General features: G+C 41.7%; 1 protein-coding gene across 2 annotated transcripts in view; it reads right to left on the bottom strand.

Annotated features, from left to right (window-relative positions):
- Positions 1-12,761, bottom strand: part of VGLL4 (vestigial like family member 4) — a 96,764-nt gene that overhangs the window by 48,077 nt on the left and 35,926 nt on the right. The gene's annotated exons all lie outside the window — the stretch shown is intronic.

Genomic DNA, 12,761 nt, shown 5'->3' with positions numbered 1-12,761 from the left:
CATTAGGCATGCCGCAGTAAAATGTTAAGTCACCACAACTGGCTACCCCACTCCCTCTATTCTGAAGAAGTTGTTTGTGCAAACCTTTATGTCTGCCCAGCAGATGCAAAGCCATCTCCCTTTACTACTCTTAGCAACCAATTTAGTGATGCCCTCCTGCGATTTGAACTCTAATCATTAAGGGGCCACAAGATCATCAGAGCAATCCTAACCTTGGCAGGGAGCACTGGGGTGGAGCAGCAGATGGACCACTACATCCAAACTCTGGTTGATTGTACTGGACATGATGGAAGCTGGGGTATTTCTCTCCCCCCCCCACCCCGCTGTGCTAGCTTCCCACTGCCACAGCAGAGGGGCCCAAAACAGGAGTGGGAGAGCAGCTTTGTATCCAACAGGTCTATGGCTCGGCTCTGCCCTGCCACAGCCCATTTCCAGATCCTAAGCTTGCTACTACTGCACCACACTGAGCAGGTGCAGGGGGAAATAGGTTCTACAGCAGCCCCGTTACCCCACTGGCACAAGCCCAGCAGACAGACACGCTGCCATATCCTCACCCCCTCCAGCAGCACAGAGAAGGAAGTTACGTTTGTTATTCATGCTTTCCTACAAGTCACCCTACACTAGAACTTTTAGCCTCATTATCAGAATTATGACTCTGGCAAGAGTCTTGACATTCCTGTCTTCAAAATTTGGAATCAAGACAGCCTGCATATTTAAGCCAAACTTGTAAAAAAAAAATTAAGGGCTTCATCAGGCTAGCTGCCAACTGTAGTGACTAAAATCTCCTTTAACATTTGGTATCCCTCGCAAAGCAAATAATCATATCAGCTTTTCACTGTCTATTAAAAACTTCGGGTTATTCTTTGAAAGGTAACCTGGTACTGTATTGTACAGCAGGCTACTTTCCCCATGTATCTGTCTCCTCCATTTAATAGTTAACAATAGGGAAATAAAAAGATGAGAAGTTTCATCATCCTCTGGAAAGATTTCTTCTAACTCTTAGAGCCCAACTCAACTAGTTCAGTCCCACTGCAGATTTTATACAAATACCACCGCCACTGTTCAGACTAACACTTTGGATTAAGACACAGAGTATCTGAGAAAAGCCCAAACTATGACTAGACCCTTGAAACCAGGAATGGATTGTGGTCTAAACAGAACATACTGTTGCATTATGGGAAGGGGCCAGGATGAATTTACTTTCTTCTGTGCTATTATGATAATGTCTCTCAGGGGAAGAAAGTACAAACCCACTCCTTTCCAGGAATAGTCCAGTCATAAGAAATTGCCATGAGAGTGGAAATGAAATGCTAAAACCTGGGTTTCATAATTAACCATTTCATTTATTGCTGACTGCTTTTTTAAAAAGAAGAAGCTGATTGGGAGGAATGGAGAATAAATTCTAAAGCAAATTATCACTCAGGCCATCCAGAGGAAGAGGCAAACTGTGGTGTTACATCTCAACATGCTTCTGAACAAGACAGCAAACTGCTGTGTGTGAGAGACATTTTCTAAAAAGTATATTTGGATTCCATGTTGCATCTGTTCCCACAGGACATGATGTCTCAGTTACAGAACTCCATTATGAGGGAAAGAAGCACTTGAAATGAGGGAAACCTCGAAAACCCCTTGCAGAGGAAGTGAAATATATACTACCATTTTAAGGGAGAAGTGTGTGCTTGTGAAAGTTTTCATTTACACTTGGAATCAAAAACATGACAGTTGAAATGCAGCTACATAGAGAAGGCATCCCCAAACTCGGCCCTCCAGCTGTTTTGGGACTACAACTACCATCATCCCTAGCGAACAGGACCAGCGGTCAGGGATGATGGGAATTGTAGTCCCAAAACAGCTGGAGGGCCAAGTTTGAGGGTGCCTGGCATAGAGAAACATTTGTTGATATCAATGGCTTATCACATGTTGCAGTAAAGAGTTGCAAAGAGAAGAAAAGGATTTAGACAGTAGGGTTGGTTGCTAGAATGGAATAGGGAGTTCTTCATCCATATAGTTGCAGTTTCAAGTAGCTCTTATAGCTGTGGCTGGATGTGTGAAACTGGGTGAAAGGCTCCTCTGAGTTTATAGAGTTGGCCACATCCAGCATTATTGACCATAAAGTTAGTTTTTGTGACAACAATGCAAATCTAGAGCCAAATAAATAAAAAAAAATGTTAGCTTTCGTCTGCAAGGGAGTCCTTTTGAAAGTTGAGGGAAAATAACACTGCTAGAAGCAGTCGCTGGTTATAGCATAAACAACCAAGGTACTGTATTGAGGACCTCAATTCAAACCAAGTTACTGTTTCTCCTTTCTGTGCTGACTTTCCTTTAACAAAAATTATTGTTAAAAATTTCTTCACGCTGTTTTACGGGAAGCTATACAAAAATGAAATAAATAAACTAATACGAAAAATGAAGAGAGGTGGATCATAGCAAATGTTCACTTCATTGTTAATGCGGAGGGCAGGAACACACAATTATACTGACAAATGCATGTGCAAGAAAATAAATTGATAAATTTGTAAGGATAAGTGGAAAATCAGTTTCGGAACTGAAGACACAAGAAGACATGCTATTGGATTCTCCTGCAGGGTAGACCTACTCAGAATGTCACATGACAAAAAGCAAAATACTATGGATAATATGAATGGTAAAAATATACGACAATGGTGGGGATTTTTTTAAAGCATTACATAAAACTCAAAAAGGCACAGCTCCCTATGTGACTCAGAGCAGAGGAAAAACTACAGAAACCACTCTGAAAGTCCCTAAAAGTTTCATGCATGATACTAGAAAAATTCAGAGGCTGACTGATGGCCAATTACTTGGTCCTATCTGCAGTGCAACACAAAGGCAGCGCTTGAAAATGCTCCTTACACAGCATGCCCTTCTGTCATGCGCCTGAATTTATCTGGCACCAGGTTACTTACTAAATGGAATGATCAGTATCCTATCACATGCTTCGGTCATCAAATGCGACAACTTTCATCCTTGTTCTTCACCAGATAATCCCCCAAAATATGATCCATATGAACAAGGAACAGGAAGCAGTTTCTTGGAACAGAGAACCACTGCAAAGTATGGAGCAGACAGAGGGCGAGTATAGCTGAAGCAGTTCACAGAAAGGAAAGGGTAAGCTTCCTTAAGCAAACAAACCCTTCCCTGCCCCCAGCCTCACAGTACAAACTAGGCAAAGTCTCCTCTAATGTTCCAGATGATGCTGTTTTCCTGTGGCTATTGAAAACTGATTTAGCATAACTACCCCAGTGAAGCAGATGGGATTGAATGATAAAGCTCAAGGTGCAGTGGGGGGATGCAGCTGCGAGCTAAAACAATCCCTGATGAAATTGTGTTGCTGTAGTTGCACAGGAGTGTGGGGAGAAGAGAAACAGAAAAGATGTAAGATACAGCCTCTCCCTTCTTACTATATAAAGATGCATGTAAATAAAATCAGGGATAAAAAAATAAACTTTTAAATAGTTTATGCTTTGGCTAAAGTTCATTAAACCAGCTAATGATTTTGTGCCAACTATTTTGGCTAACTTTTCTCCTTTTTTAAGCCTACTCCAGGGTGGCCAGCATGCCCTACAGAATTTGCTGGATTCACACTCCAATCACCTCTGGCCACTGGTCAATTGGCTGAGTCCAATTGGAGTAGAAATTCAACAACATCCAGTGGACATCACTTGATTACCCCTGAACAATGCAGCAAATGAGTATGAACAAGCTACAGGAAAGTGGCCCAACCAAATGTTGAACTCTTTGGAGAAATAAATGGTCCTCATATGCAATTAGAATGGTTACTGGGAAAAAGTAAAGCCCAACAGGAAATCTGAAGGAATCTTGTTCTCTTACCAGGATTTTACATCAACCAATACTGGGCAAATCTGTCAAGAGGCATCAGACAATATGGCCAGGATTCAAACATTCACTTCCCATGATCACTAAGAGAGAGAACATCCCTTCCCACCCTGGTGGAATGTGAATCTGGGAGTGACATGATTAGGACAAGGATGAGGGCTCGTGTCTCACTGGAGTAGTGGTGGAGGGAAATATTTCTCTTCACTCCTGCAATTGTGCTGAGATAAGAGTGGCCGCAAATCTCAGCATGATTTCAAGGATTAAAATATTCCCTCTCTAAAGGACAGGAGTGGCAGAAGCAGTCACACAAGCAAAGGAAGAATAGGGTTGGAAAGAGAAGCATCTTTTAGCCATTGGTTGGTATTGGTGCCCCAACCAGCTAGCTGGTGAAAGGTCCTATTTTTAGATAGATGTGCAAATGTTTGGTATAATTTCAGTGTAAGTTTGCATCTAGGATCAGGATTCTTGATGTACTAATGTTTTACTTGTGGGAACTAGTGACTGGCTGGCCACGAGTAACCTTGCACAGTGTCTTCTAAACCAGTTCTATCTTTCTACATATCATCACTGACACCACACTGGCACAGCAGCCTTTTCACTGTGGTGCTATACATATTGACTACCATTTGTGCAAGAAGAATCAATGATCAAATTACCAGGGCCATATCCAGTGCTACAGCTCCGCAATGCCGCAAAAGGCTTGTATAAGAGCATCAGAGCTTCGACTTCCTCTCCTGTCCCCCATGTGGCCTCAAAATCAGCTCTAGGGCTGGGAGACCCTCCCAAGTGGATTTTGGTGCTACAGAGGGGAGGAGCGGGAAATGGAAGTCCTGTTGCACCAGCAAAACTATGCACCTGGAGCATGAAAAACAAACTCCTATTCTCAGACGAAGCACTAAAAAACCCAATCATTCTGAAAAGCAAAATGTCAGGAGATTTCTAATAAAAATGAAAAATGAAAGTGGACTAGAGTACCAGTGGTCAACATGCAAAGGTGCAAATTGCTGTTGTCCACATTTAACTTTTCATATTTTGAGACTGACCCACTTCCATTCAAATGATTTTTTAGAGAACTATGAATGTCCCACCACCCAGCAGTTCTCAACCTGTGGGTCCCCAGATGTTGTTGGACTACAACTCCCATCATCCCTGGGCTCTGGCATTGCTAGCTAGGGGTGATGGGAGTTGTAGTTCAACAACATCTGGGGACCCACAGGTTGAGAAAGGCTGCACCACCCATTATAAGCATTTGGCAATAGGCAGGAAACAGGTGTGGGGTGAAAACCTACCTAAAATGCATTTGGTTATAGCTACTTTCAGGAGTCCTAAGTGTTTGTAGGTTTCAACAAAAAGTTTCAGATTTTTCTTTCTTTTATTTTCTTTTCTTTTTTAGTTTTCAGATTTTTCAAAAACAGGGTTGCCGTGGTTAGAACTTTGCCTGATGGCACTTTTGTTCTCTCTTTTTTATGTTGCAGCCTAGTGTCTAGACTCAAAACAGTGAGAAGTTCTCTCTAACTCCAGCCTGTGGTTTCAGTGTGCTCAGCATGAAAACTGTGCATGTCAGCATTCTTCTAGCTGGCTCCATGTGATTTAATTTAAGCCAACCACAGAATGACTGTGCTAGCTTTCTAAGATGCCACAGCATGCAAGCTGGGGGTGGGGTGGGGGACTGAACAGAAGCAATGCACACCAGATGTTAGAACAGAACATCTAAAATTATTTATCCAGATTTAGCATACAAGAAAGAATCTTCCTTCCATGCTAAAAATATTTGCATTTAATCCAAGAAACAAGCATGCCGAAACTCAGTTTGTAGAAACCATACTGCACCTCTTTCTCCTCATCCCTTTGTTACAATATGCTGTATTCTAGATGGGAATTCCTGCTTTTCAATGGGACTTTTTTTCCTGCACAACTAGAAATTATTTGCTTCTTCCTACGTTATATTATTATACCCACTTGACTGAACTCAATTTCCAGGCCAGGGACAAGCAAAGAAATTTCAAAGGTCCAAAGAAATCACAATATTTATTTCCTGTGAATGCATGTGCTCTCTTTGGTATAGTGCAGCAGTAGGAAAATTCTGGGCCATGGGCCTAATCATAGAATTGTAGAGTTGGAAGGAACCTACAAGGGTCATCTAGCCCAACCCCTAGCCAGGCCGTTTGGGGCAAACCACAGTTACCTCTCCTGCTCATGACATCATCTATGGTGTCAGGCATGGTCAAGTTCAAGCCACAGCTGCAAAGGAAAAATCTCCTTTGCAACCAAGCCATATCTACAAAGGAAGAAAGGCACTGGCAATCTAATTTAAATGCCCAAAGTTTCTTTTTTCAAAAACCTACCATTTACCTAGGAAAATATAATAGTGGCTTATTAATCACGCTTAGCCAGCCACTGTAGTCCTCATGATAAAGCGGTATTTGTTCACCATTTCAGAAGCCCACTGCACTTCCTCCTACCCTAACTCTAGCATTGCTTCCAACCAGGGGGGTTGGAAGAGTCTCCTTCCTGCTTCCATCTTACCAACAATCCACTTCCATGGTAGCTGCTACCCAGTGAAGAAATCAACTGACTGAAACACTTGATAAAAGCATGAACTTGATCAGAGTCACACAGTGCTGAGCCAACCACTCCCAATTCATTCCAATGATACCTATAACGGTGAAGTATCTGCTCAGCTACAACAAAGGTCTCGCTCAAAGAATGGTTTAACTCCACACCCCAAATGTGGCCAATAAGCAGATAGGTGGCACCTGCCAAACCCCCTTTGGCCCAGCCGCATCTTTATCTGTCCCGCACCCTATGTTGTAGATGGACCAATTGGGGAGGTCCGGTAGGCCTAATTATGCCCACAGGCTGGAGCTTCTTCAATAAGGCGCCGGTATCACAGATCTGTTTATCAGGGCAGCAGACTGCATTGCTCTCTTCCCAAGTGAATTGCTTAACAACAACAACAACAACAATTTATTATATATACCCCGTCCATCTGGCTGGGTTTCCTCAGCCACTCTGGGAGGCATCCAACAGAATATTAAAATACAATAGTCTATTAAACATTAAAAGCTTCCCTAAACTATGGCCGCTTCTGCTATTTGCATACGATCAAGTTCACGTTTCCTAATTAAAATGGATGTGTGCAACAAAATAAGACTTTTGTAGTAAGGAAAAGGTGTTTGCCACAGCAACTTTTGCAGTAAGGAAAAGCTGTTTGCCACAGCATCATATAACTTCCCTGCAAACAAACTGGAATGAGTAAGCAGTGGGTGTCATATAATGTCCCCTCAAACTGTGCAAACCAATCAAGATGAATACTCAATAAAACAAGTTGTCAGAAAGCAGACTTCATTTCAAGGCAACACAGTTAACTAGTTACACTCTTTCACTTGCATTAACAAATCTGAGTTCTGTACAATGGTACCTCGGGTTACATACACTTCAGGTTACATACGCTTCAGGTTACAGGCTCCGCTAACCCAGAAATAGTACCTCAGGTTAAGAACTTTGCTTCAAGATGAGAACAGAAATTGTGCTCCGGTGGCACGGCAGCAGCAGGAGGCCCCATTAGCTAAAGTGGTGCTTCAGGTTAAGAACAGTTTCAGCTTAAGAACAGACCTCCAGAACGAATTAAGTTCTTAACCCGAGGTACCACGGTACTGGACTTATAGAATGCACAATGGCTTTCACCTGCATAAATCAAATCTGTAATACAAGCATCAATGAAGGAGTAAAATGAAATTGCATTCTGTGAAATTGAATTTTGTGTACATTTGACTGCAACCATGGTCTTGATGTTCTAAATACAGCACCCAAACATGTCCATGTACCACTAACAATTACCTTCTGGGCTTTTACTGAAAGAGGAAAGAAAACAAAGGGTCTCTTATCAACCAGTAACAACATTCAGGATGACAATACACAAAGGGGCAAAGGCTAGCAGGTGTTAAAAATTAAATAGACAGAACTTCCCTTAATTCTCAATGTATGTGATGCAATTACAGTAAACTTATTTTCACAAAATAAGCTCATTACCATTATCTGTAAATATTTATGCATGGGCTGTAGGTGACAGTTTGGGCTAAGAGTTTGCTCGTTTTGCTTGTGACATTCTCTAAATGAAGCATATTCCCTTCTGACACCCACTCAGTCAGGAGCAAGAAGCTCTATCTATTTTGATCTTTCAAAACAGAATCAGCATAAGACCATTGTCATGCAAAGGAGGCTTAAAACTAAATAAAGCAATACTGCTTTTGTATTCATAGTGTAGTTGTCACACTAGATATGATGTAGTTACAGATAGGTAGCCGTGTTGGTCTGCCATAGTCAAAACAAAAAATTTTTTTTCCTTCCAGTAGCACCTTAAAGACCAACTAAGTTAGTTCTTGGTATGAGCTTTCGTGTGCATGCACACTTCTTCAGATACACTGTCAGTGTATCTGAAGAAGTGTGCATGCACACGAAAGCTCATACCAAGAACTAACTTAGTTGGTCTTTAAGTTGCTACTGGAAAGAAAAAAATTTTTTTGTTTAGATATGATGTAGTAAGCTTACAGGTGCTATGCAAAGTAGGTTCTGCAGGATACAGCACATCCTTTGAACTTGTGAGGAATTTAAGCGCTGTCAAAGGTCTCCAAAGTTCCTGGATTTGCATACAAAGAAGCTAAGCACTGTTAAAAAATTTGACTTGCAACTTAGCAGGACACAAGCAAATTGTGTCTGAAAGCAAATTGTACATTAATGCAAAACTGAAGTTTGCAGTGTTAACTCTCAGGTTCAGCTTTTGATATTGCATATCTATACACTGGGCAGTTTGAGAAGAGAGAGACAAAATCGGTTTGCCTTCTGCCACACTGCTAAACATTACTTGCAGGCAATTCATGCTTTGTTGTTACAGGAAGTAAGCAAAGTAATTATGTAATATGCAACTAAGTAATGTACGCTGTCATGTAGAAATGGGAGGGGGGGAAATGGTCCTAGTCCTCACATATGGGTCTAATTTCCTTTGTTTTAACATTCAGTCTTCACTACTGTCCCTATAAGATGTAAAAGAAAGACTATTCTCTGCAACTGATGGCATTTTGTTATTTCTTACCCAAGAATACCACAATACCAACAAAAAGCAATAATATTACAGAATAAGAGGAAGAGGATCCACCATCACCACAGAGGCATCTGTACGCTTCATAAGGGCAGCCCAATAGCACATTCTCACATTTTGAGAATTTTGCCTCACCTACAGGCTACAGAAGAGGCTTCAACCACATTCATTCTTCTTCCACAGGTTCACATAAAATAAGTTTTAGGCTATGGCACAAAATCCAGGCAACATGCCAAGATCACCTCCAGGCTAAAGCTGAGGTACTGTCTGAAGAAGTGGGAGGAAGAACCTGATTGTTCATGAAGCCATATTTTTCAGGTCACAACAACCACACAAATTGCAGCAATGGTGTGGCCAGCGTTCACACAGAAAATCGGGTTCTCACAATAATCATTCACTATGCACTCCACACGTTCCCAAACGCCCACATGGGGCCTATATTTGTTTGAACGGGGCCCTAGTATTGATGCAAAATGTCAAGGCTCCCAAAACTTGCTATCTCATCTCATAGTAGGCCTTCTTACTCAGGATGTAAAATTTGTAAGCATCCCTATTGTATGCAACAGGCTCATCGGAATTTACACACCGACACTAGACATTCTTGGCAGACACCAGCAAAAAGCATGGCCATGCAGAAGTAGTTCTAGTAGCTTCCCTATTGGGACTGTAACATAGAAGTGGCAGCCTTAAGAAATTAAAAGGAAGTTTCCAGTGCAGCATAAATCCAGAGTCAAACTACAAACACATCACTTAGTGCCTGTTATTCCATATGCAATCTAGGAAATGCCACAGCAATATTTGCATCTTTACCCTAGTGAGTAGACAAATTCTGCACAAGTTTGCTGGTTCTTAAATATATGTGACTATCAGGCATAAAATTTATAGATGCCCAGATGAATAGAAAAAAATACTATTTTCTGTTCATAAACAGATTGCACCACTTTTGTCTCCACAGCTTGCCTTACATTTCCATATCCACACCTACCATTATCATCATCAGTTCAATTACCTACCAATTCCAACACTATCCTGGTATACTCTAACACTGACCTACAAAAAGCAGAAGATGAACTAGGCAAAACTGACTGATCCACACCAATTCAAGATCAGATAGTTGACCTCCAAGCCCAAACTGAGTAAATTTGTTCTACTTCCTGTAGGGCAGAGATTTCCAACATGTAGATCGGGATCTACTGTTAGATCCCTGGGAGGTATGGTAAATCATGGTCAATCACTGGGCATAGGTAATCCTTAGCATAGGTAAAATAGAATCCAGCCCTGCCCCGTCGCTTCACCCTCCGTTGTTGCCCAATCTGCAGAATGGAAGATGGAGTTTACTCAGTGATGCTGTTTGTTCCCCCAGTGATCTGTTGGTGAGTGGCTGATTCCCCTTTCTTCCTTGAAAAAAAGCTCAACAACTTTGACCTGAACCCACCCCCCAAAAGGAGGTAGATCACTGTCTCTTGGGAGCTGGCCACCCCTGCTGTAGGGCAATCCCATGGCTCATTGGTTACCCCAGTGAAGTTACCATAGTTCATTCTTATTATCTTAATCTGAACTATGTCAAATAAATTAAGATGCGCTGTACTTTACCCCTCTGCAGCTTCAATATTTTTTTTAATGGCACACATTAACCAAAATAGTGATTTATTCTCCTCTTGCCTCTGCCCCAATATCTTGTGCACTGTTGGCAAATTATTCTACCTTCTACCTCCTCTGTCCATCTTGTCTATTCAGACTGCACATTTTTGAGGTAGTGACTACGTTGTATTCCTTTTTCCACATATTATCTGGGTCAGATCTCAGTTGAAACTTGTGGACTCCATTATAACAATAATGCAATGAAACAAAACGGTGCCTTGTATATTTTCCTTAACTTGAAAATGCATCTGCATACTTCCTTCACTCCAACCTTCTTCAGAAAGGAAGGCCTAATTAGATGGGAAAGCAGTTTCTAAATTGCCAGTTGTTTTTGTTTGTGTAACTTCATACTTCCTCGCCACACTGGGCCACAAGAGCGTGACACAATGGGCAAAGAGACTAAGAGTGACCCTGTCTGTCTGTCAACACCACTGTACACTTCTGAATGAACTTTCTAATCCAGTTCCAACTTCTGCTTCACACAAACCTGCCAACATTCACCCAACTCAAATCACAGCTATGCAGAAGCGGTGTCTTCCTGTTAAGTAAAAAACATCCCCCCACAGGAAGCACACATTCCCATCAACAAGACCACCAAGTTATCAGCATTATTTTGTCACCAGTGTTGTTGAAGCCAGATTCTCACACAAGCCGCAGACAGAGGAATCCAGGTTATGATTAAGCAGAAAATCTGTGCAGTAAAATGCCTCTGTAGATAAGCCAAAAGGGACATCAAAGTCATATACATGGAAGAAAATGCACTGCATTTTATAGAATATAATTTGCATTTGGGGCCAATTCATAAACAGCATAAATGAATTATACTTGTTTGAGTCATCTGAATATTTTAGATGCAAATGATGCAAATTCAGTGTGGAGAAAGTAAAAGCAAAATGCCAGAGCCCACTACTGAAGATGGCCTCTTTAAAAATGTTTCTAATGACCATAATTTCAAGAGATGCACTGAGCAACATGGCTGCAAATGCCACATCAATTTTAAAGAATGCCTCTGGACCCCAATGTAGGATCCAGTGGCATTTTGGGAGCTATAGCAACCTCACCAGGTGCTTCCTACCAGAGCGCTGGGTTGTGTCTCCACTGCTGCTGGATGTGTACTGCCACCCATCCTCCTACCATGTGTTAAGCTCATGGGGCCCACCAGGGTGGCAGCCACAAGTGCAGCACTGTTGTGGCGCCACTCAAACAAGGCGCTGATCCTGCAACTATGCGCATTATAACCACATGCTCTGAAGTACTCCAAGAAGATTAATCCACTGATTGCATTTTATTATGTACGGTAATAGCCATGGCATCAAATGTGGTCCATTCATTCATCTTGCAACAGCCTTGCAGCAAGGAGGCAACCAGGCTGCAGTTTGCTCTCCATTTTCAAAGTCTAACAATATGTCTGTGTACTGAGAAAGGGAAGGGATTTTCACCCAGTTAACTAGCAGAAGTTGAAGGGAAGACCTAATACAAGCAGTTCATAGTAAAGGCAAAGGCATGGATGTGCAAACCAGCACCTGAGATGGAAAACACAGGGGCAGTCATACAGCAAACAATTCCAAAAAGAGAATAATAAAAGGACAAGGATGACAGAGATTCATATGACTGATCATCACCATTCACCTCTTAACCACTATCCAGTGGTGCACAACTACCTTCCATTTGGCGATCATTATTAGACAGGAGTGCCTGGCATGCTCTGGTCCATGGGGTCACGAAGAGTCGTACACAACTAAACAACAACAACAATAACATTAGCAATTTAATGGTAGATGAAGAGGATGGGTGGGAACAGAATCACATTTCCCCGACAATCTATTCTTCCTTAAGTGCTGGGAAACTGCAATATCCCTTACAAGGAAGTACTACCTCAGGAGAGACCACTTCAAATGAACAAATGCGCGTCTGTGGCATAAAAAACAGAGATGTGGAAAGCGCCTTCTAATTTTATAGATCATGGTCATATAATTGGGTTGTGCAGATGGATATGATTCACTTCCATAACACTTTCATGCACTTTATGTACAGAAGTTTATTTCCTGAAAGGAAGACTATGTTCAGTGAAGCCATGTGGTGATATTCTGAGATCTCCATCACTCCCCTTTCTAGATACAGCAAGCCTCTCTTGGGGAAGGAACCATCCTAGAAAGATGCAGAGAAG

Source organism: Podarcis filfolensis, assembly GCF_964270895.1.
Source record: "Podarcis filfolensis genome assembly, chromosome: 2".
NCBI lineage: Eukaryota > Metazoa > Chordata > Lepidosauria > Squamata > Lacertidae > Podarcis > Podarcis filfolensis.
The sequence above is the reverse complement of the archived record's forward strand: the minus strand, read 5'-3'. Positions and strand labels throughout refer to the sequence as shown.